The sequence below is a fragment of the Apis laboriosa genome, unplaced genomic scaffold (assembly GCF_014066325.1).
Source record: "Apis laboriosa isolate Shangri-la unplaced genomic scaffold, ASM1406632v1 scaffold30_cov140, whole genome shotgun sequence".
Lineage (NCBI taxonomy): Eukaryota > Metazoa > Arthropoda > Insecta > Hymenoptera > Apidae > Apis > Apis laboriosa.
This window is the reverse complement of record NW_025222776.1, coordinates 1,470,145-1,495,113: the sequence shown is the minus strand read 5'-3', so window position 1 is coordinate 1,495,113 and position 24,969 is coordinate 1,470,145. Positions and strand designations below refer to the sequence as shown.

Below are 24,969 nucleotides of genomic sequence, written 5' to 3'. Positions count from 1 at the left end.
TTAAGAGTATTATTATTTCTCTGTTTGATTGGAAGAAATAGAGAAATGATGAAATATGTGAGAGGAATTAATTAAAAAATAATTGAAATTAGAAAAAAAATACGAAAGAAATAAGAAAATTAAAACGTATATTATGTACGATATATATTGTACGATAACGTATATATATTGTACGATATTTAATATTTGATATCGAAATTTTTGTTTTTGTTTTAACCATGGATAGTATCATTTTAAAATTTAGTACAAATACAAAAAAGTATTTGCATCTTTGTTTAATATTTTTTCATTCTTTTGCTTCTATTTCAAATTTTTTATTAAAATAATTGTCAAATTATTATTGCATTTTTTTTGTAAAAATTTAAATAAAATTCATTATCAAATCTTGTAACTAATTCTTTTATAAAAAATCTACATTATTTATATAAAATAAGAATTTCGACAATATTCTTAATTGTACAAGAAGTAAGAATAAAATTATTTAAAATTGCATAATATATATGAATAATGAACTATATTTTTATATATTGTCATAATTAAAGATTGCTTTTTTTATTATAAAATACTCTTTAAAATAATTATAATTGGTCTTGTTCTAATAAATATTTATTTTTATATTATTCATGAAATCAATATCATATAAATATTCTTTATTTTTACAGATAGAAATTGAACATATTTTAACAATGTTGATCGCTAATTTCATATGAATAAAAGAATTAGAATTATAAAAAATTTACTATTTATTTACTAAAAACAAACAAACAAATATTCAATGAACTGACAAAATCTTGTTAAATGATAATTATTTTATAATAAATTTTATTATTGCATTTAGTAAAGCAAAAATCTTATTTCCTACTAAAAGAATGATAATTGCTTTTATTTATAAGTAGATAAATTCTGGAATATAAAAAGTTCATGAAAACTGCATGCAGTTTTTCATGAAATAGTGAATTGCTATAGATAGCAAGATAACATAATTATTTTTTTTATAATTTCTAATATTGATACACGTGAAAAAATGATCAATATCACAAGTAATTAAAAAGAAAAGTAATTTTTATAATTGTACTATAAGGAATTGCTATGTTGTGAATTAATGTCATAAATATTTTTTATGACACTACAAAATTTTTTAAGTATTTTTCGGTTTGGTCATATATTATTATTATTTCTTATTTTTATTATTTTTAATTAGTATTATTATATATCACTTTGAAAATTTTATATATAAAATTGTATAAAATTATTTAAAAAAAATACCAGAAAATTAAAGTTTTTTTCTTTTTCTTGTTATACCAATTTATTTGTTTTTGTTTCTTAATTGCTCTTATACTTTATCCTATATATATACATATCTTCTTTATTTTAAGAAGATTATTCTAGAATAAGTAATTTATTTTCTACAAAAATAGTGACAAGTTATTTATAATTAAAATAAATTACTGAAATCAATATTAAAGCCGAGTAAAAAATTGAAATATCGATATCTAATCTTATCTATGTAAAATATTGTTTACCTGTACAAAACATACAAATGATATAAACGAATATATTTGTTTAGGGCTTGCTTCTGCATGAAATTTTTAAATTTCCTTTTTTTTCTCATGAAATTTTAAAATTAATACTAGTGCATTTTTTTATACTAATAATTTATAAATCAATATTTTATGTATTTATCGACTCCAATATAAATTAACATACAATTTTATTTTTCTAACACAATCTTGAATTCGCTTCTTTTCTTCTCACTGGATATTCGGTTTTGTTTCACTTTTTCTTGTTTCTGATTTTTCTCAATTATTTCAATATACTACATCTAGCATATCTGCATCTTCTTCATCTTATTTCTTATATACTTTCCTTTGCATTCTGGAAACAGAGATTGAAAGTAATTATAAGCAATGCATATAAAGTAATTATAAGTAAATTATAAATAATTATAAGTAAAGTAATAAAAAAAGAATTCATTTATAATAAAAATAAATAAATAAATGAATAATTGTTTAAATCAGTTTTAAAACGAAAAAGAAATCAATATCTAATTCTATCTGTATAAAATATCTATATTTCTTATTTGTATAAAACATATAAAACATATTTGTGATAAAAATTGATATTAGCGAATATATTTGTTTAGGGCTTCTCTCGCTTCCACATAAAATTTAGATAATACTAAAAATTAGATAATACTAGTGCATTTTTTTGTATTATAAATTTATATATTTTTAATTATTTATTTTTTAATTCCACGATCAATATAAATAAATATAAATAAATATAATAAATTTTGCTATAACACAAATTTGAATTCGTTTCTTTTTTTTTCACTTATAGAAGAACTTAGTCTTATTTCATATTTCAACTTTTTTCAATTATTATGTACTTTATCGAATATATATATCTTCTTTTTTATTTTAAGAAAATTATACTAAAAGAATTAAAAAATAATTTATTTTCTACAAAAATATATAGTGACAAATTATTTATAATTAAAATAAATGAATAATAAATTGTTTAAGTCAATTAAAGTTGAATAAAAAGTTGAAATATCTATCTATATATGTATAAAACATTCATATTACTTACTTATTATAAAATATACAAAATGCAAATAATATAAGTGAATATATTTGTTTAGGGCTTCTCTCGCTTCCACGTGAAATTTTTAAATTGATGCTAGTGCACTTTTTTGTATTAGTAATTTATGAATCAATACTTTATGTATTTATCGAATTCAATATAAATTAATATATAACTTTGCTATTTTTCTAACATAATCTTGAATCCGTTTCTTTTTTTTTTATTTATAGGATTCAATCTTACCTCGCTTTTTTTTGCTTCTGACTTCTCTTAATTATTCCACTTTATCTGCTTTTTCTTGCTTCTGACTTCTTTTAATTACTTCACTTTATCTGCTTTTCCTTCCTTATTTACTTTTCTTTCTTCAGAATGTTAAAAAACGAGGATCAAAAAAAAAAAAAANNAAAAAAAAAAAAAAATAAGAACTTTCTTATAATTAAAATAAATGAATAATAATTGTTCAAATCAATTTTAAAGCGTAGAAGAAATCTAATCCTAGTTTATATAAAACATGATCTAAAAGATATTAGCGAATATATTTGGGGCTTCTCTCGCTTCCACATGAAAATTTCAGATTGGTATTAATATATTTTTTTGTACCCGTAATCTGTCAATCAGTATTTTATATATTTGATCCAGGATCAATATAAATTAACATATACTCCTGTTATTTTGGCACAAATTTCAAATTTATTTTTATGAATATCGTAGCTGCTATGATCAAAAAAATTGTTTAAAAAAGAATTTTTTAAAATTAAAAAGTTATTAAACAATTTAGGAAAAATTATTGGTAAAATTTTCGATCTGTTATATTTTAATTAACAATTAAAATAAATGAATATAATAATCGATTGCTCAAATCAGTTTTAAATCGAAGAAAGAATAGATATCGATATATAATTCTGTTTGTATAAAATATATTGCTTACTTATACAAAACAAATATAATACAATGATATTAACAATATGTTTATTAAAGCTACTTTCACTTTCACTTCACATGCAATTGTTAAATTGATTCTAGTGCATTTTTCTACCAATAATTCAGAAATTAATATTGTGTATTGATTGAATTTATGATTAATATAAATCAATATACTTAACTTTGCTAATATTTAAATTTTCTAATACAATTTTGAATTCGCTTCTTTTCTTTTCATTTATAAGATACTCTTACTTCGCTTTCTCTTATTTCTAATTTCTCTCAATTAATCCAGTATATTTCATCCAATATATCTGCATCTTCTTCCTCATCTTAAGAGAATTATTCTTGAAGAAGTAATATCTCGTTTCTTGCAAAAATGATTTTAATTTTTTATTTATTTTTTTGTATACTGGAAATTGATTAGGATTGAAAGTAAATAAGAGTTCATTTATAATTAAAATAAATGATTAATAATAATTGTTTAAATCAGTTTCGAAGCATAGAAGAAAGTAAGGTATCGATATTTAATCTTGTTTGTTTAAAATATCTATATTGTTCACTTATAAAACATGTATGATGAAAATTGATATTAGTGAATATTTGTTTAGGGCTTCTCTCACTTCCACATGAAATTTTTAGATTGATACTAATGCATTTTTTTGTATCCATAATCCATGAATCAGTACTTTATAAATGTTTTGATTACTACCAAGGAGATAAGAGATCTACTATGAATTATGCAGCTTTGTTGATTTTGATATAAATTTTAAATTTATTTTTATCAATATCATTGTTTCATACGATCTTGAATAATAATAAGTAAAATTGTTTTGAGATTTTTTAAAATTAAAAAATTATTAAATAATTTGAGAAAAATTATTGATTAAATTTTCGACCTGTCTTATTTTAATTAATATATACCTTATTTATCTATACTGATAAGAATATTAAGCTCATAATTTAGAATTTAATTAAAAAAATTTTAATTGAATTATTATGTTAGCATTTACTAAAAAACATAAATAATATACACAATATAGATGTTTTTGTAAAATCATTTTTATGAAAATTATATCTTTATTTTAATAATAATAAAATATATGTTTCTAATATTTATTGTATTTTTAGTTTAGTACTTAATTATTAAAGATATATTTTTTTTTAAATTTATTTTAGATTTATTATATTTTTTTTAATTTTTAATTTTTTGTTTTTATTTAGGCTATTTTTTATAGGCAAAAAAAATTGTACGCTAAAAAAGTCTATCATATATATATATATGAACTATTTCATATTATATATATTGCTAATTTTTAATAATAACAATTTTTTCCTTTTATATCTCAAGCTTTCAATATGTACTTGTAATTTCTTTAAAGATGTTATTTTATCATTCATTAATTTAAAAGTTAAGTGGCTTGATTTTAATTTTGATCATAAATTCTAATTTATTATGATATAATAGTATTATAATATAATTAATATATATAATATAATATATAATATAAATAATATATAATAATATAATATAATATAATATAATATTGATAATAAAATTTAAATTTTTCAGTTTTTAAGATTTTTCAGATTTTCTCTGTTTTTACCTTAATTCAATGAAAGATTTTTTTGAATATTTGCAAATACAACATTTTTGTAAGTCAATTTCAATTTTGACTTTAATTGTATCTTTTTGTCCATTGCTATCAGCTTTTAAAGTGATGTCTTAAGTTTTTCAACTAACAAAATTCTTAACTTCTTATTTTTATAATCATAAAAAAATTTATGTAATATAAAACCACCTAATAAAAATTAATAATAAATTTATAATTTTCAATTTTATTATAATAAATATGTTTTATCTAATCTTGGAATTATTATATAGTAGTGTATAAAATTTTCACTTGCATATAATTTGAATATAATTTTTAATAAAATGTGTATAGGAGAGTAGAATGTTTCAAAATCTTTAAGATAATTTCTTTTTCAAAGAAAATGCAAATTATTTTTGATATAGAATATTTATTATTAAAAAATTTTTTATGAATTTGAAATTTTCTTATTTAATAATAATTTAATGATAAATTCATTGACAGTATTAATAATATAATAATATTTATATATTATTTGTCAAGAAAATATTATTCGTTGTATTTTATCGAATTGTAATAAATAATTCTCGGATTTATTATTTTTTTTATTCTTTTATCTTTTTATTTTAAATCTTTAATATATATAGAATAAATAAGAAAATGTGATTTCAAAATCACATTAGATTACATTTTTTTCAATTGAATTTTTATCATTTTTTTTTTACCAAAATAATTTCTATCTAATAGATTTCATATTTATAAATAAAATTTTAAATATAAGAAAAAAAAAGAAGCACAATAGAATAAAATAGTAAAAATTTTAAAGATTTTATAATTTTATAATTTTATAATTTAATTACATATTTAGTTTAGTTTTTTTAATTTTATTACTAATGATTTAATTTAATCAAAATTAAGAAAAATAAAAATAACTAAATTTTAAAATTAATCTAAATTAAAGTTAATCTATAAATAATTCTGCCCGCATGTAAATATATTTAAGTAAATATTTATACATGTTAATGAACGAACGGTTTATATCAATATTATGATTATTACATTAATTTATTTCTTTATATTATATAATATTTTGTTAAACTCTTATATAAAAATATAATAATAGATATATAATAAATATGTAATATAAAATTATTTTTTCTCATTTACGTGTTTTTTCTTTTTTTTCGATGTATATTTTATTATATAATTGTTCACTAGATATCACTTAATTCTCGGTTGGTAAGATAGATTTATTGTGATTTATTGTTATCACATTATGTCATCAATTATTTTTTGTACTTTATCATATTATTTCACACTGCTCTATTAAATTATTAAATTTTTCGTAGTCAGTAAGAACAATTCATTAATAATTTGTATTATGAATATACGAACATATCTAATGCTAGTCGTAAAAGTAATATTAGAATGATATTAAAAAAAAAAATAGTAAAAGTATAACATTGCATTATTTGTTGTAATAATAACTTTTTTATAGCTAATAAGGATTCTCAATTAATAATTAAATAAAAATAATTAAATAAAAAATAATTCATATTACGAATTAATTAATATATCTAATGATAGTAGTGAAAATAGTATTAATAGAATGATATTAAAAATAATAGTAGTAAAAGTATAATAAAATTATTTTATTTGTTGCAATAATAAATTTTTTATAGCCATTTTATTCATCAATAATTTTTATTACGAATATTAATATGTCTAGTGTTAGTAATAATAATAGAGTATAATACTAAAAAATAATAAAAAGTAATCTTATTGGTGAATAATACGAAAGAAGAAATTTTTTATTTAATTTAATCATTCTTGAGTTTATATAAGATTTAATATCATGTAATACGATTTATATATCATGTAACTTAAAGTAAAGACTATATAATAGTTTAAGTTAATATTTAAAAATAAAATTTTTGATGTATAAATTTAATCCCAGACTGATATTAATCTACATTGATATAAGAATCATGATTGACAATCATAATAATTAATTTTATTTACATTAGTTATACAATTTTTATTTTTACTAAATTTTTATTTTTTATAAAGTTTTATCGAGACTATTTGTTGAGTTTCTTTGAATTTTTTATACTATTTTTCAAAAATTTGATATGAATTCGAATATCTCCTAATATATAAACTTTGTGGATCTTAATTGAACTTTTTTTTACTTTTTCATTTACTTTAATAAATAAAATGAATGAAATATGAATTGATATTAAAGATTTTTTAAATGATTTCTTTCTTTTTCAGGCAATATATCGTTATTAGTTCATATAAGATTTTTATTGAAACTTTCGGATGAGCTGTGTCCAGGAGGAATTTTTGACATTTTGTTAATAACATTGTAATTATTTTCTTGAAGAATTAAAAAAATGATATTGATGATAATAAGATCAATATATCTTTTTTATATATATTAGTTTGTTATAGTGACCATTAATCCTAGTGCTGCCACCTATATCTTTAATTGATCAACTGATTTTACAAATATTTGAAACTATAACATTTGAAACTATCATTGTTTGCCAATCTTGATTGCCCCATTTTTCTTTGAATCGTTTTTTCAATGGATTTGAATTAGATTTGCCTTTTCTGATTTATTTCTATATATTTTTATACGAAATATGAATGAAAAAATTCTAAAATGGTATCTCAATTGAATTCAATAAAAGAAATTGAATTTCATTGAAAATAATATATATGTTTTAAAATTGTTAGAGACTGTATACATTTTTGATAATAATATAATAAATACTAAATCTTTGTATATATCTCTGACAATAAATACTAAATTCAAAGCACATAAATTCTATCTTCAACGAGGATATACTTATTTTTCTAAGTCTTAGGTAGTCAGCCGCCAGGTAATAACAATGTATCTTCTACAAACTTTTATTATTTTTTTTTTCACTTTAATTTAATTAAAAAGAAAGTTTGTGCTTATGGAAATTCTCTATAGTTATTTGGAAAGTTGTGTTTCATTATGAATAATTTTGCGATGGAACATATAAAACCTAATAACACTGCGTAAATCTAAAGAAAATTATATTTCTAGAAAATATCGTAAAAAAAGAATTGTATTGATGAATCAATTTATAATACTTTTTCCAATGTAGGATAATATTGTCTTTAAGATTATTCAGAATGCTATTTCAAATCTCAGAATTTACCTTCCTAAAATTATCTAGACAAACTAATTCTAAAAAATAGATAATTCTAAATACTCTACTTATCTTTTTTTAAATACTTTTTTCACCATTGTTCTTTGGATTATCTTATATATATCCTATATATATTCTTTATTACAATAGACGACCAACTGACAATAATAAAAGAAAGATTTGCTTGCAAGAAAATTTTCATTGAATAATCACAAATTATAAATTTCATGACCACTTAATAATTGCGAGTAATAAAGCTTATATTATTTCAATTATCTTTCTAATAAATTTTTTTTTTGGTAATTTTTCCTTGTAATTCTTTTGATTACTGTTATTCTTCTGATAAAATAGAAAAAAAATCTTTTGTTAACCTGAACTCAATTAATATATGTTTCCTTTAATAATTTTCGAATTTGATTTTTCTGATTATTAAATTATGTTTAAGAGTTCAACAGGATAAATAAAACAATGCTTATCAGGACGTGTAATTATCAATTTTATAAATTCTACCTGTTTTTGTATGATTTTTGAAATTTTATATTTTAACACATTGCAGGCAGGTCACGAAAATTTTTACGTTTTCTGCGCTTATAACTGTTTCTCATTATTATATTATTGACAAAGTATTTATGTGGAAACAATTGATCAGATAAAAATAGTAATAAAACTATTGGTCCGTACGTGTTATGAAAGATTTAAATTTCCAGGATTATAGATAAGAATTCAGGTAAGATAAATATTTAATATTTTTATATTGTATTAATATAATTTTAATAAATAATTTTATATTGTATTAATATAATTTTAATAAATAAATAAATAAAAAATTTTAAATATTATTTTTTAATAAATACTGTTTTAAATTTTTTTTAAAAACATTGTATTAATATTACGAATTAATGAATATTTTATATAGGTTTTAACAATAGAATGGCTTTTCAAGTTCAAATTTTATCGAAATAAAGTACAAATATATAATATAATTATATAATGAAAATATGTATATTAAAAATATATTTTTAATATTAAACGAATTTTTTTTAATAATCCTGATAATTTTTTTTTTTGAATTGATATCAATTGAATTTCTTTCAAAATACAAAATACGCTCTGATTGATACAATCATTTATAATGCTGTATCAAATATTAACTTGAAAATTTCTGAATCTTTCATCATAAATGTAAAAGAACCATTGGAATGTTCATCGATTTATAACTCGACTAAAGCAAGGATATTAATAAGTATATTTATATAATTTAAAGTATTAAAAATAAAATGAACAATTTGTTTTCTATAATTTTTAATCATTTATTATTTAATAATCACAGATGTATTATAAATCGAATATTTTTAAAAAATAATAGAAACAATATATAATATTGCCAAAATTTTTAATTTAAAGAAATTTAACTTAAAAAAAAATTTCTAATCTAAATTTATCTAAAAAAATCGAATATCTCATTAGCAAATAAATACACTACTTTCTTTAAAATAGCTCAATTCAGATTTCCTTTTCACATTCTAAAAAAATATGTGACGTCACATTATTCTCTAATTGCTACTGTATATTAGGAAAAGATATATCACGTGATTAGATTTTCACCAATATTAAGCAATATAATATATATCATGTCACGTGACATGCCTCTACTTAATCGAGGTATGTGGAGATAATGTCATGTCATGTATTTTTCTTTTGAAAATTCGTAGTTAAATATTTAAAAAAAAAGAAGATATAACATTTGGTTTGTTGTTATGGTATTTATTCATTATGTTAATTAATTATATTTATATTCTTTTTTAACTTAACTAATTTTTTTATCATTTTGCAAAAAATGATTATTTTTATTTTTTTTCAAATCACATATTACTTAATATTTTATTGTCTTTTATATTTTATTCTCTTAATATTTCTCTATAATATTTTATTCTCTTTTATAAATTTAGACTTAGATAGATTTTTATGCAAATACATATTTTTATAAAAAAAAGATAATGACAAAAATTGAATTTATAACGTCATTTTTATGTTTCAAATTATATTTCTAAAAATATTTTCTAAGCAAAAAAAAAAAAAAAAAAAAAAACAGCTATAAATTATTATTGATAATTATATAGAATGTGAATAAAAATATATAATCAAAATCTTTTATATCTTTTATTTTATTATATTAAATCCTTAAAAGTTAGATTTGTCAATTTGTATTTTGCTTTCGATTTATATAATATATTTTATATAATTATAAATTTATATAATTAAATTATATATTTATATATTTATTATATTTATTATATTTTATTATATATTATATATTATATTTTATTATATTATTTATTATATATTTATATAATTAAATAATAATTGTATAAAACAAAATTATATATATATAAATTTATCAATTAACAATTGAAAATAAGAATAAAAAATTATAAATTTCATAAATGTATTTCATCTAAAATTGAGGATATATATAATAATCTTTTCTTGATTTTACCCATAGAATATGACACTATTTTGGAAAAATTTGGAAAATTCTGTGTATAATTAATATTTTTTATATTTATATAAAATATAATATTATATATAATATTTATTATTTTATATAATATTTTATATAATATTATACTGCAATACTCATAAAATTAATTTGTATATTTTAATTCTCAGATATACATATATCTTTTTGATTTATCAATCAAATCATATTTTTTGAGTTCTGATTTATAATATATCTATAAAATTTTATTGATATTTTTTTTATTATATTGTTGTTGATATGTATAATTTTTTGTATTTTGTAATTTTTTTTATATTTATTCGTTTGGATTTTATAATGCTATCATTAAACAACGGATTTATAATAGTGCGTCTATGATGAGTAATGTGCGCAGATATATTTATTATCTCTAATAATCCGGTATATTTACAAATTTCCAATCCATATTGTTATTTATATTTTATACTGTAAAATAAATTTAGAAAATTTATTGTATTTTGGAAATCATTGTTACAAAATTAAAAATTAAAAGAAATACATACTTTTTTTAAAACATATATCATTTAAAAAACATTTCATCATTTAATAATGATCATTTTGGTTTCAATAATTTTTGCTTTCTTTTATTTTCGTAAGACTAAATTTCTCCATCTTTCTTTTTTTACAATTGATATCTGAAATTAATAAATAATATTTTTATTAGATAAATTTTTCGTTATCATTTATCATTTATTTATAATTGTTATCATTTATTTATAATATTATTTTTATACATAAATATTATTATAAAATACATATTTTAACATTATGTAATAAATTAGTTTTAATTTAATTTCAAATTCTAAAATCATTGAAAATGATTTTATAAAAAAATAAAATTTGTTAAATGTATAGAATGGAAAATATACCTATAATGTGTCTGTAAAATAACGATTCATATATTTTAATTATAAGAATTATTTCTGAATATTATTGGATATAATTATAGTTATTATGTCGGACTCTATAATAATTTTTTGAAAAGTTAATTAATATTATTATCAATGATTTTTGAAAAATCATTGATAATCAAAATTTCAAAAATGAATTTTTTCTATTAGGGATATGTTAATTTCTATAATAATAATTCTATTATAAATGTTATAATAATAGATATGTAAAATAAATATATTATAAATAAATAAATAAAAATTAAATATACTCATCATATAGTGATAAAAAGCAAATAAAAATTTAAATTGTAAGGGTGATGCGTTCATATAAATACATCCCTGCTTATGCTTGACATCAGCCAATAGCTGTGATCGCTGCCCCTCTCATGTACACGAGTGTTTTGGAATTGGTGATTCAATACAATGAACAACACTATATATATATATATAGATTGGGTATTCTGATATAGAAAAGTCGAGGTACAAAGGTCTTACCATTTATACCTAGAAAATGGTTAAAGTTTCAAGATGGTCAGAGTTTCAAGCGTTGCCTTCCTTTGTCATATAGTTTTCGTATAAGAAAGTGGAAAAGATGTTAAAGTGCAAAGTGAATAATTTTAACAAAATTAAATTAATTTCAATTCAACAAAATTCTCATGTTGTTCCTGGAAGTAAGTACAATATTTATTAGTATTATTAGTAACAAATTTAAGATAATTAATTATTATATTATATAGTTCCTGAACAAAAAAGTTAGGCCGATTTTTAATTACAAATTATAGTAATTATCAATATATTTCACATAGATATATTAAATATAATTTATATAATTATTATACATATTTTATAATTTTTTTTACTATACTTCCTTCCCTAAGTTAAACAATTCCTTAGTTAAACAATTCTCTCATGATTAAAAATATCTAGAGTTCATTTAAAATACTTGTGCATATATCAACAGTCATTTTCGCTGATTTAAAGGAAAAAATATTTAATAAAGTATGTATACAAATGCAGTATATACAAAATATGAAAAGAATACATGTTGTAATTAAAAAAAAAAAAGGAAATATAAATTATTAATGTATATTTATGTACTTTAATAATTATTAAAAATAATAGTTAATAGTTAATAAAAATTAATAAAATTTAATAATTGAAATTATTATTAAAAATTATGATTAAATACTTTTCAGATTATTAAATTTTATTAAAAATACGAAAAATGTTGAAAATTATAAGTAATTTTTAAATTTTTTAACTATACGATAATAAGATATATTATAAAAAAATGAAAAGTAAAATCCTATATACAAATATTAAAAATATACAATAAAAGTTGTATATTTGAAAATTGAAATTTCTTCTAAATTATTCTAAATCTTCTTAATATTTTTATTTTTCAATATTTATAAAAATTAATTTTCATCATTGAACATCTTAATTGTAATAACATTTTTATGATGAAATATAATTATACTAACAGCAGTTTCAAGCATGTTTTTTAAAAAATTGTAAAACATTTTTTAAATAAATTAATATAATAATTATATTATTTTTTTATATTATTTATTATCAGTTGCTAATGCATGTAAATTATATGAAGATTAAATTTATCTTTTTTACTAAATCATTTGATCTATTTCAATTCATATGATTAATTATAAAAAAATATTAAACATAAAAAAACATGGAGAATTAAAAATATCGTAAAATAATATTTTAAATATAAAACAAGCATATGTTTTATATTGTGACAAATTTCATTGATATAAGATTCATAATTCAGAATTATTTTATAGTATGTTATAGTATTCACTATTCGTATTTTTTTAATTTTTATTTTTATATTATTTATTATTATGCATGATATCGTGATTTTTGCTCGTCCTTTAACAAATTTTTTAGATACCAAAATTTGTCCAATTAAAAATAGAAAGAGATTTTCCAATAAGAAAAATTCAGAATTTAAAAATTTGATACATTTCTATCTATCTAATTTATATTCTATAAAAAGACCTGTTGTAAATATTATTTAATTTTATTATTTTTTGTCATCTATGTTCAGTCATTAATTTTCAAATTAAGTTTTTTAATTTGAAAAAATTAATAAATATTGTTCATTAATAATCAAATGATTGAAATATTTTGATAAATATTTAATATACAATATATTTCAAATAATTTTATAAGTTTTAAAAATTTTCCATTGAATTTAAGTTAGAAAAATAGCAATGCTGGAAATAGGATTTTTATTTATTTAGAAATCGTATATTTAAAAATTATGTTGTTACTCGATTAAATTGTGGTGCAATATCATTTTATATAATTGATATATATAATAGTAAAGTAAAACTTTGTTAAGATGAAATATGTTTATAAATATAAATATTGTTTTTAATTAATCCAATTAAATATATAAATCTTATAGATTTTTCTATTATCAGCTATTTACATATTTATTTAATAAATATTTATTAAAAAAAAAAGATAATGATTTTAACAAAAGTTTTAATACACATGCAATTCACATGCTAAAAAAAAATCTAATAAAAGATAATCGATGGAATTAATATTATTCGATCAATAGATGCTGCAGAGATCTAAATGAGAGAAATCTACTTTATCGATAAAATCTGTGGTTACTTTTTTAATATTTTCAAACATAATAAGTAATAATTATAAATATTAAGTAAATATAACGCAAAAACTATTATTATTTTGAATGAATGATTTATAAACCAATGTATAGAAAAGAATACTCTAATATATTAATTATTGGGTTTATTGATCTAATTGCTTTAATATATAAAAATAACATAAAATGTTTTTCTATTAGACAGACATTTCTATATAAAACAACAACTTTATATACAGATGTGTTATTTTAATGTAATATACTAGACAAATTCATATTTAAGACACATCTGTTATTTTTTAGAGAATTTTGTATTTTTTAGAATTAGAGAAATTTTGTATTTTCATATTTAATATATTTCTCTATTATTAATTAATTCTCTAGTATTCTAATGATTTGTATGTGAGATAAGGGAAAGGCGAATAACTCTGGATATTTAAGAAACACAAAAAAATGTATGTATATAATTAATAAATTTTAATTAAATTTTTTTTAAAATATAAACTTAAGAACTTCTTAATTTATATAATAATTAAAAATAAAACATTTTTTAAATAATTTTACAAAAAAAAAATAATATAACAAAATAATAATATAACAAAATAACAATATAATAAAGTTTTTTATTTTCTCGAAAATTGATCTCGGATCTTGGACTAGATTTTCATCGCTTCTTTATTTAATTTTTTGCATTACAAACATCACAGTATTATGAGCATGTAGTTCAATATCTAACATGTTGTTCATCTTTGCATTTATTACACTTGATCCAATTTTCTTCGAAGCTTTCCAAAGAATGCATTTTGTTTCTTGATTTTGAATATTCTTTTTTATTTTGTTTATTCTTAGCTAGTTTCTTTTTATATAAATAAGATATTAAAACTTTGACTAAACGAATTAGAATGCGTTTCTTAGAAGTCGATTTCCAGAAATATGATAAAACATCAATTACATTTTGCATTGTTTGTTTAAGTTGAAATGGGAATGAAAATGAAAATGAAATTGGAAAAATATAATAATAGAATAAAAATTAAAATTAAAATAGAAATAGAAATCATAAAAGAAAAACATAAAGTCTGATCATCAAATGTGTTCTCGAATTACAAGATGAAACCCTTCGATAATTCCGACTACTGTATATTTATGTCATAATTCTATTCGTGATTGTCGAAGAATATTATAACATAAGTATACTGGTCAAAATTGAAAAATTTTGGTGACATTTTGCAATCAATTTTTCAATATCAATATATATTGTTTTCTATTAACTTCAAAAATAAGAAAATAAAGAAAATATAATATAAATTTAACATTATGAATACTTCAATGTTTTATTATATATTATATATTTATAATTATAATTTTTAAAAAATTATTTTTCTTCTTCAAGAACTTTCTTTTTGAGGATCTTGTTAAATATTTTCATTTTTTTTTAATGAATTTCTTTTAATAAAGAATCTTTTATTAATGATTATTGTACTAATTATTGTTAATATCTTTAATCTTTCATTATCGTGAATCTGATCGTCTGATTTTTTTGAAATCAGAAGTTATATCAATATACAATATACAATTAATCAATATACAATTTATGTGCAAATTTGTGTTCTTATGCTTTAAAAATATATTTTCATAATACTTTTTTTAAGGAAATATTTGTATTTAAAAAGAGATATTTTTTTTTTTTTTTTACTTTATTAATTAGTTTCATATTTAAATAAAAGCCTTATTTCATATTTATTTACTTTATTTACTTTACTTTACTTGATTTATATTAACTTTATATACAAGTTTTTTTTTTTTAGAAAAGCCATTTCTATTTTATATCTTTTACATCATTATTGCCCATTTATTAATTTTTCATAGCAAGAAACTTTAATCGCTTATAAGAGTGAAAAAATTAAGAATTTATTTAAAATGTTATATATTGTATCATACAAATTTTCAAAATGCTTTGATATTGATAAAATATATTCTTTTGAGTTTTAAGTACATTATCTTCAACACATAATCATGTGCAAAAATTATTTTTTTCTTTATATGATTGTTTAAATTATTATTGTTCAGTGTCATATTATTTGCAATTTTGCATTAATTGTCGAAAATTTCCAACGAATTAAACATTTTTCAATAGATTATATTAGACAGCTGTGCTATATTTATATCATAATAATAAAAAATTCTTAATTCTTTATTTTCAATTATTGCATGCGTCTTTTTCATAAATCAATAAATTAAATAAAATCGATAAAAAAATCCATTAACAATTCTTAAATCATCTACTTCCAGATAACTGACACAATAATTAATTAGACAATTACTATAATATCATTGTTATAATTAAACAAATTATTAAATGAATGTGAATTAATAAATATTAAAAAATAAAATGTAAAAAAGAGAATAAGGATAATAAACAAAATTTTATCAAAATTAATCTGATTTATCGATTTATAAGATATCTAATACTCAAATATGACAATAATTTCTAAAAAAATTCATAATCCTCAAATACAATCGTGAATTTCATTCTATTGTGAACTATGTATAATTATAGAATTAGTTTCGCAATGAAAGTGAATTCGATAAAGCAATTTATGTCACAAATTATTCTATGATTAGAATAAAATTTCCAATTCATAATGAAGATCAAATCGATTCATTTTGGTACAAGTTATTCATACATGAGAAAATTTATTTAGAATTATTATTGTGGATTTTGATTCATATTAAAGATGAGTTCGTAGAAATCGGTGAAATTAAAATAGAAAAGCTAAAATACAACAAAGAATAGCTTTTGAGAGAAATTGAACATTCCAATAAATTATTATTAGTCAATAATAGAAGTTTTGAAATTCTGAAACTCTGTCCAACATCATTTCATGGAACAAATAATGTAAAATATTGAATATGTATGATATGCACAAACGCTGTTCTTTGTGATAGTCATATAAATGTATTTTTTGATATTTGAATTTCAAATTTGAAATTTATGATATGTATTGCATATTGAATATAAAATAAAAATAAAAAGTTGATGTCAATAAAGGAAACATAAAAAAGAAAAATACGTACAAAAAAGATTATGAAAACAAATAGATTGTCATTTCAAAATCAAGATTTTATATATAACATGATTTGTGATGATAATATGAATTATGAATTATGAAGAATCACTTTTATATTTGTTTTGCAATATAGAAATTGCACAAATAAAAAGGTGCTGTTTATGTTATCATTATATCATATATTCAAAATCATATGATACATAATGTTGATCAGAAATACTTGCTAATTTTAAAATGCAATACAAGAATCAATATATATAAAAAAGATTATGAAAAGAAATGGATTTTCTGATTATCATTTCAAATTCAAGATATAGTTTTATGTATCATGAGTTGTGAATAATTCATTTCATGGAACAAATAATGATGCATATAAAATCGAATAATCAACAAAATATCGAATACAAACGCTGTTCTCCGTGATAGTCATATAAATGGATTTTTTGACATTTGAATTTCAAATTTGAATTAAAATTTGGATTTGTATTGCATATTGAATACAGAATATAAAAAAGATTATGAAAAAAAAAATGAATTTTCTGATTATCATTCCAAAATCAAGATATAGTTTTATATGTCATGAGTTGTGGATAAATTCATTTCATAGACTATATAGATGTCGATAATGATATATATCGAATGTGATATGATACAAACGCTGTTCTTTGTGATAGTCATATAAATGCATTTTTTGATATTTTCAAATTTAAATTAAAATTTGGATATGCATTGTATATTAAATATGGAATAGAAATAAAAAGTTAAAAAAAAAAAAAAAAAAGAAAAAGATACGTACAAGAAAGATAATGAAAAAAGATAGATTGTCATTCTAAAATCAGAATATAGTTTTATATGTAACATGAATTGTAATTAAATTCATTTTATGGAATATATAGATAAATATATAGATAAATGCAAAATATGTATATGCAAAATATCGAATGTGCACGGTACAAACGCTATTCTCCGTGATAGTCATATAAATGGATTTTTTAATATTTGAATTTCAAATTTAAATTAAAATTTGAATGTGTATTGCACATTGAATACAAAATATAATAAAGATTACGAAAAAAAATGAATTTTCTGATTGTCATTCCAAAATCAAGATATAGTCTTTATATCTTGATTTATATTATGATTGTATCTATATGAATTGTGGATGAATAATTATGGATGATAATTCATTAATTGTGAAAACTTCTTTATCACAATTATTTGTTTTACTATATAAAAAAGATGTTATTTATGTCATCATATATCATTCAAAGTAATACATAATGTTGTTATAAATTTAAAAACGCAGCATAAGAATCATATATAAAACATATATAACATATATAAAAAAGATTATGAAAAGAAATGGACTTCTCATTATCATTCTAAAACCAGGATATGAAATGTTACATAAATTGTGGATAATTGATAATTCAATAATTAAAACATTTTTTATATATTTTTTTTGTAATATAAAACTTGCATAAAAAAAGATGTTATTTATGTCCTCATTATACCATATGTCATGCAAAATTATATGATGTAAATGTTTTGCACAATATCAATCAGAAATATTTGCTCATTTAAATATGCAAGAAAAATCAAAAAATATAGGGTATTGTTTATGTCGTCATTACATCATATATCATGTAAAATTGATATTTATATATTTTACACAATCGATCAAAAATTGTTAATTTAATGTAATATAAAAATTACAAAAAAAGTAGAATTTCTGATTTTCATTCCAAAATCAAAATATGGAATGTTATATGAATTGTGGATCAATAATTTATTAAATGTGGAGAACTTTATGTTTGTTTTGCAATGTAAAATTTGTATAAATAAAAAGGGTGCTGTTTATATCGTCATTATATCACACATCATGCAAAATTATATGATATGATATATAATATTCTGCTCAATATCGATTAGAATTTGCTCACCTAAAAATACAATATAAAAATTAATAAAAAGATAAATCACAGCTTCATAATATTAATCGCATTAATAATTACAAAAAAAATTAGCAAAACAATATTTTTTAAATAATGAATTCAAAAAATGACGAAAACTAAACGATTATAATGAAATATTTTGAACGGTATTATTATTGTCGTGATAAATTATTTGATATCGCATGTAATAAAATTAATAAACAAGTTAAAAATTTCATTAAAACTGTAGATATTTTTCTTTGTTTGAATGACGGCATTGACATCACTGATTTAAATCAATTATGCCTTTTCATAGGATTAAAAGATATTATAAATAATAGAAATAATACATAATATCGTTGTTTTTTGTTTAGCGAAGATATAATATATAATATATAATATGTAATATATATATTATATAGTACCATTGCTAAGTTGCACAATGCAAGGAATTGGTATATTTAAAGCATCTTTGAAAAGTACAGAATACATTGGATTCTTAAAATGCAATGCCATTATAATAAATAATTTTTGCTGTTATAAAGGCAGAAATAGACAAAAAATTAGAATAAGAAAAAAAATCAAAAAAACTTTAAAAATTTAAACTTAAAAATTTAAAGAAGATGAAATTCATTATTTAATACACATCATCCACATCCATTACTTATAAAATGTATTATATTATTCATGAGAAGGTACTATATTATAGAGGAAATTGTAAAAATGAATTCAATTATGAAAATAATTATGAAATTTAATTAAAAATAGAAATAAAGTGTTATTATATCGAAAATTTAAAAAATTTCTTCAAGAAGTTTTATGTAACGATTTAATATTTTATAATAAAATATGACAATTAAATGTAGAGAAAACTTTAGAAAATTGGTTTTCCGGTTTTTCATAATTTTGAATCTTTATAAATAGATATATTGTGGAAATAAACATGAACAGTACTTATTTAAATCATTTTAATTTCAATAATTAAAAATTTAAATTAATTAATTAATTAATCTATATTTGTAAATGCATTTTACAATGAAAAATTGTAAAATCGAAATATTGCTCGACATTAATAAATAATTCATTATCTGATTAATAAGAATTGCAATAAATATATTAATAAAATATTACAAACATACATACAACAACGTAACATAACTATAATATTCATTAATAAGAATTTAATCAAAAGTTATATCTATAAATATCATATTAAAATAATGACATAAGTTATATTTAGAAATTGATTTAAGAAAAAAATAGTTTTCTACATATGTTTTTACGTTTTTTGGTTTCAGTATTGGATTGGTTTTAATTTGTAACTAATATAATGACATAATGTATAAAAATAACTTAAAAATTTGTGGTTATATAATACAATTCCAATTTCTTTTACAATTCCAATCGATTGAACTTACGCTATGATTCTCAGTTCTCCATATATATAGTTATTTTTACAAAATTATTATCTTATTCCTTAAGATTAAATATTTAATATTAAATATTATATAACTATTTATGGAATGATTTTACATTAATGCAATCTCAAGTTTTGCAATGCATTCAATATATTAACTATCAATTTTAATTAGCACAGCACATAATGATAATGAATTAATTTGCACGTCTAATAAATAAACGACAGCAGAATATTCAAATCCATATATATATATCCATCGATATATTGAAATTGTTTTTATAAATCATTAATTAAAGTTAAATGCAGAGTGATTTTTATTACTGCAATTATTTATATTTTTGTTTTCCTATTAATTAAAAAAAAAAAAAAAACAAAGACAGATATTGCAACGACAAAAAATGTTAGCAGTCATCTTTGACGCAATCTATGTTGAATTCCAGTATTAAATTTAATAATCAGTGCTAATCTTTATAGTATTGTATCTTTAGCAATCATTTAAATTCACAATGTGAAGAATCAACATTGTGTTTTATAATTATGCAAAATTACATGGTGAATTATTTTGAATCGCCAGCGATTCTTTCTTACATCAGTAGAATGAAATAGAATATTCAGAATATTAGATATATACTGAAATATTATGATATTAATATCTATAATTATTTAAATATGAAAAATTACAAAATCTTAATTTAATGATTAGCTATCAAATGAATTTTGTAGATACTGATACAGGAATATATAAGCAACATATCGAATGTGTATGAAAGAAAAGAAAAAAATAATTCCAGTTACCTAGTAGTTATTTGGCAGAATTCATATTTCGCTAAAAATAATTGATGATGAATTGTGATAATGAATTTTGATCAAATGTAACAATGAATTGTAATGATTGCATAATATTTCTGTAATAATTGTCTTCTTAAATAATATTATACATCTTTTTAAATAATATTATAAGAGAAATGGAAAAATATTTTTTCTATTCTAAACTTGATTAATTTCATGATAATTATTCAAGTTTAGAATTGATTATCGATATATTCTTAGCAACTATTTAGACCCACATGATGAATTATCATGTTTTTAATAATAATTTAAACCTATTGTGAATTAATATCGTGTTTTTAAATAGAAATCAACGATAAATCTTAATCAATTCTTTCTCACAATGTTCCTTCAGAATATAACATTCAATGAAATACTATATTAATAATATATACATATTGATAACACTTACGAATTACTGAAAAAGTTTAAATATAGAAAAAAATATATAATTGGCCACTATATATGTATCTAATTATAAAAAAAATTTTGTAGATTTTTTTATACTGGATATTTATACAAAAGCCTACGCACAACATATCAAATATATATGAAGAAAAATAAAAGATAACATCTTTAACAATTTAAATATAGCTATATACATCTAAATAATCATAATGAATTTTATAAATATTGATAAAGTAGTATAACATATTATACACATATTAAGCGTATATGAAGAGAAATAAGAATTAATATTTCATGAAATGATATATCATAGATCAGATTGATTATTTAATAGAATTTATTTACTTAACATATGACTTTAATATTGCATAATATTCTTTTTCAGATGTTTTTACACATACAATAAAAGTGAAATAATTCTTGATTAATTCGTTAATAAATTTAATATGTTTAATGCGTAATAATTACACAGTGAATTAGCAAAAATCAGCGATTAATCAAGATTCTTTCTGACATTAATAGATGTTTCTTTCAGATAATAATATTTGAAGGAATTTGTATGATACATATATAACTATTTAAGTTATATAATTATATATATAACTATTTAAGAAAAATTAACCATAAAATGAAATTAATGTTGTAATACGTAAAATGTTTGAAATAGAAGCTAATACATTATGACACATGTAATTATCATTAGATTATTTAGAAAAATTCATATTTTATCGATTATATGATTTTAATAACCATAATATTCTTTTTCAAATAATGATATACTTTCTTTTTAATAATACAATAGAAATTAAAAAAAAATTAACTTTAAGTATTTATTTTCTTTTTATTAAAAAAAATTCGAAATCTAACTAATCCTAAGATTTAAATTATATTTTTTTAAACTATAAATTTTAAATTAAATTTTATTCAAACTTAATTCGAAATTATCTTCAAAAAAATATAATCTATATCTGTAATTTTATAATTTCACTTCATTTTGATAATTATTTACATATTCACATTAATAAAAAATTCACCTTCGATAAATTTAATCTTGACATGTATTGTCTGATTAACTTTCAGACATTATCACTTATTGTTCCTGAAAAAATTAACAAAAAATAAGATAAGAATTAGATTTGGATTAAATGTTATTTTATCAAATGCTTTTCAAATCAAAAAATTGAAGTTCCATTTTCAATTCTCGTACAAGATATGTTGTAATTCTTCGTTAATTTCCTATTCTTCGGCGAATTCAATAATATTAATCAATATTAACATAATTATCATAAAATCAGAATTGTGAAAGAAATAATATTCTCTACAATTAAAAATGATTTAATTCTTCTATAACGAATTTCTATATGAGAAAAATACATCGCATTATCTTCATGATCAAACTTCTATCAATAATATTATATATTCTTTTCTCTTAAAATAATGTCATATATTCTTTTATATTCGTGAGAAAATTCGCCATTTGAGAAAAATTGAGTCTTTTAGTGATAGAGAGAATAATGTACCTTGCTTTTTCAGTAATTCGAAAATCTTGAATGTACACAATATTTCATATTGTCAGTTGCTCAATATAATCGAGTTTGTGACGAGTTTATCTTTCTCTAATTTTTGCTAAAAAATAAATATTAGCTTCTGGTAATCAATACGTACCATTAGTTGGTATTCTTCGATTGTGAATTTAAAGATTATTTGATCTCGATCATACATGATATTTTGCATGTCGAACAACTTCCTTGATAAAAAAAAATCAATGGTTTTTCGTCTCCATCATTCGTTATTTGAGAGCAACAGTTTCAATTGCCATGTCTATTATATAATTAAAATAATTAAAATCAATAACAATTTCGAATATACCAGTTTGGTTATCAATGCCTCTAAATGTCGATTTATCATACGATTCTCATGTAAGAATTAATTCAATACTTAGTATTTGCATTTCTGGTAATTAATTAAATTCAATGATAATTCCAAGCCATGATTAGAACAGTTTTGACCTTAGATGCTTGATTATCTGGAAATGGTTGAATTTCTTCAGAAATTACAAAACTATTCAAAAAATTGTCCTTTGATTGCATTAATTGTGATTTTGACTGTATGTATCTCAATGTCCAGCCTAAACAATGAATTTGAACTTAATTATTATTTATATTTATATTTGTATCTGATTTATTAAAAATCGGAATTATCATCACTACTATCAAAATAATCAATAAAAATAATCTTGATCTTAATCATACATCTATGTTTATATCAATTTCTTCTTAAACTTTTGAATATCTCTATAAAAATAAAATAATTATAAATAATTATTCATACATATATAAAAAATATGCAGCTATATAATGCAGTTATGTAATAATATATTAGTTTTACATATCAATATAACATAACTATATAAAATTTGAAAATTTCATAGCACATGATTGTTTATTATTTTTTTAGGCTTACTTATAAATCATATGCTATCAACATGAGTGCTTTAAATACGTGCACCATGCGCTCTGAATTGCGATTATAACGATAAATAACTAAATTCAAGAGCATGTATTTCAGTAAACACAATGAAGTTTAGAACATATTATCTCAAAATTGAATGTTTGTTTTATTATAATTAGATATTTATTAGAATATTTTGTTTTTCTGTCTATCAGTTGAAAAAGTTTAATTAAAACTGCAAAGAGAGAGTATTTAAAGTATTTTTTTATATATTTAAATCTTTATATTTCGTTTTTAATATAATAGAACATTTAATAAAATTCATGAAGTTCAATTTATAACGATTACAATGTTTATAATTAATCTTTTTTTTACTAAGATGAGATATATTACGAGTTATTTTCATTCATGAGACGAGAACATGATGAAAATAACACGTAAGTTTTATTTTCTATATATTCAATTATTTATTTATACTGTATTTAATTTATTATATTTAGTATTTA

General features: G+C 19.0%; 1 protein-coding gene across 7 annotated transcripts in view; it reads right to left on the bottom strand.

Moving 5' to 3' along the window:
* The window catches only part of LOC122714508 (protein TAPT1 homolog), a 110,167-nt gene that overhangs the window by 1,677 nt on the left and 83,521 nt on the right, over nucleotides 1-24,969 (bottom strand). Inside the window, exons 11-13 of one of the 7 annotated variants that reach the window (XR_006346649.1) lie at nucleotides 23,951-24,140; nucleotides 23,678-23,833; nucleotides 23,047-23,111 (exon numbers count right to left, since the gene is read on the bottom strand). The exons of 1 other annotated variant lie outside the window; for it this stretch is intronic. The gene's annotated coding sequence lies outside the window, so the exon portion shown is untranslated. Of the gene's footprint in view, nucleotides 1-11,912; nucleotides 12,382-19,072; nucleotides 19,366-23,046; nucleotides 23,112-23,677; nucleotides 24,141-24,969 lie in introns of those variants that run through there. 5 more of the 7 variants (XR_006346647.1, XR_006346650.1, XR_006346646.1 and 2 more) reach the window with 5 other exon arrangements.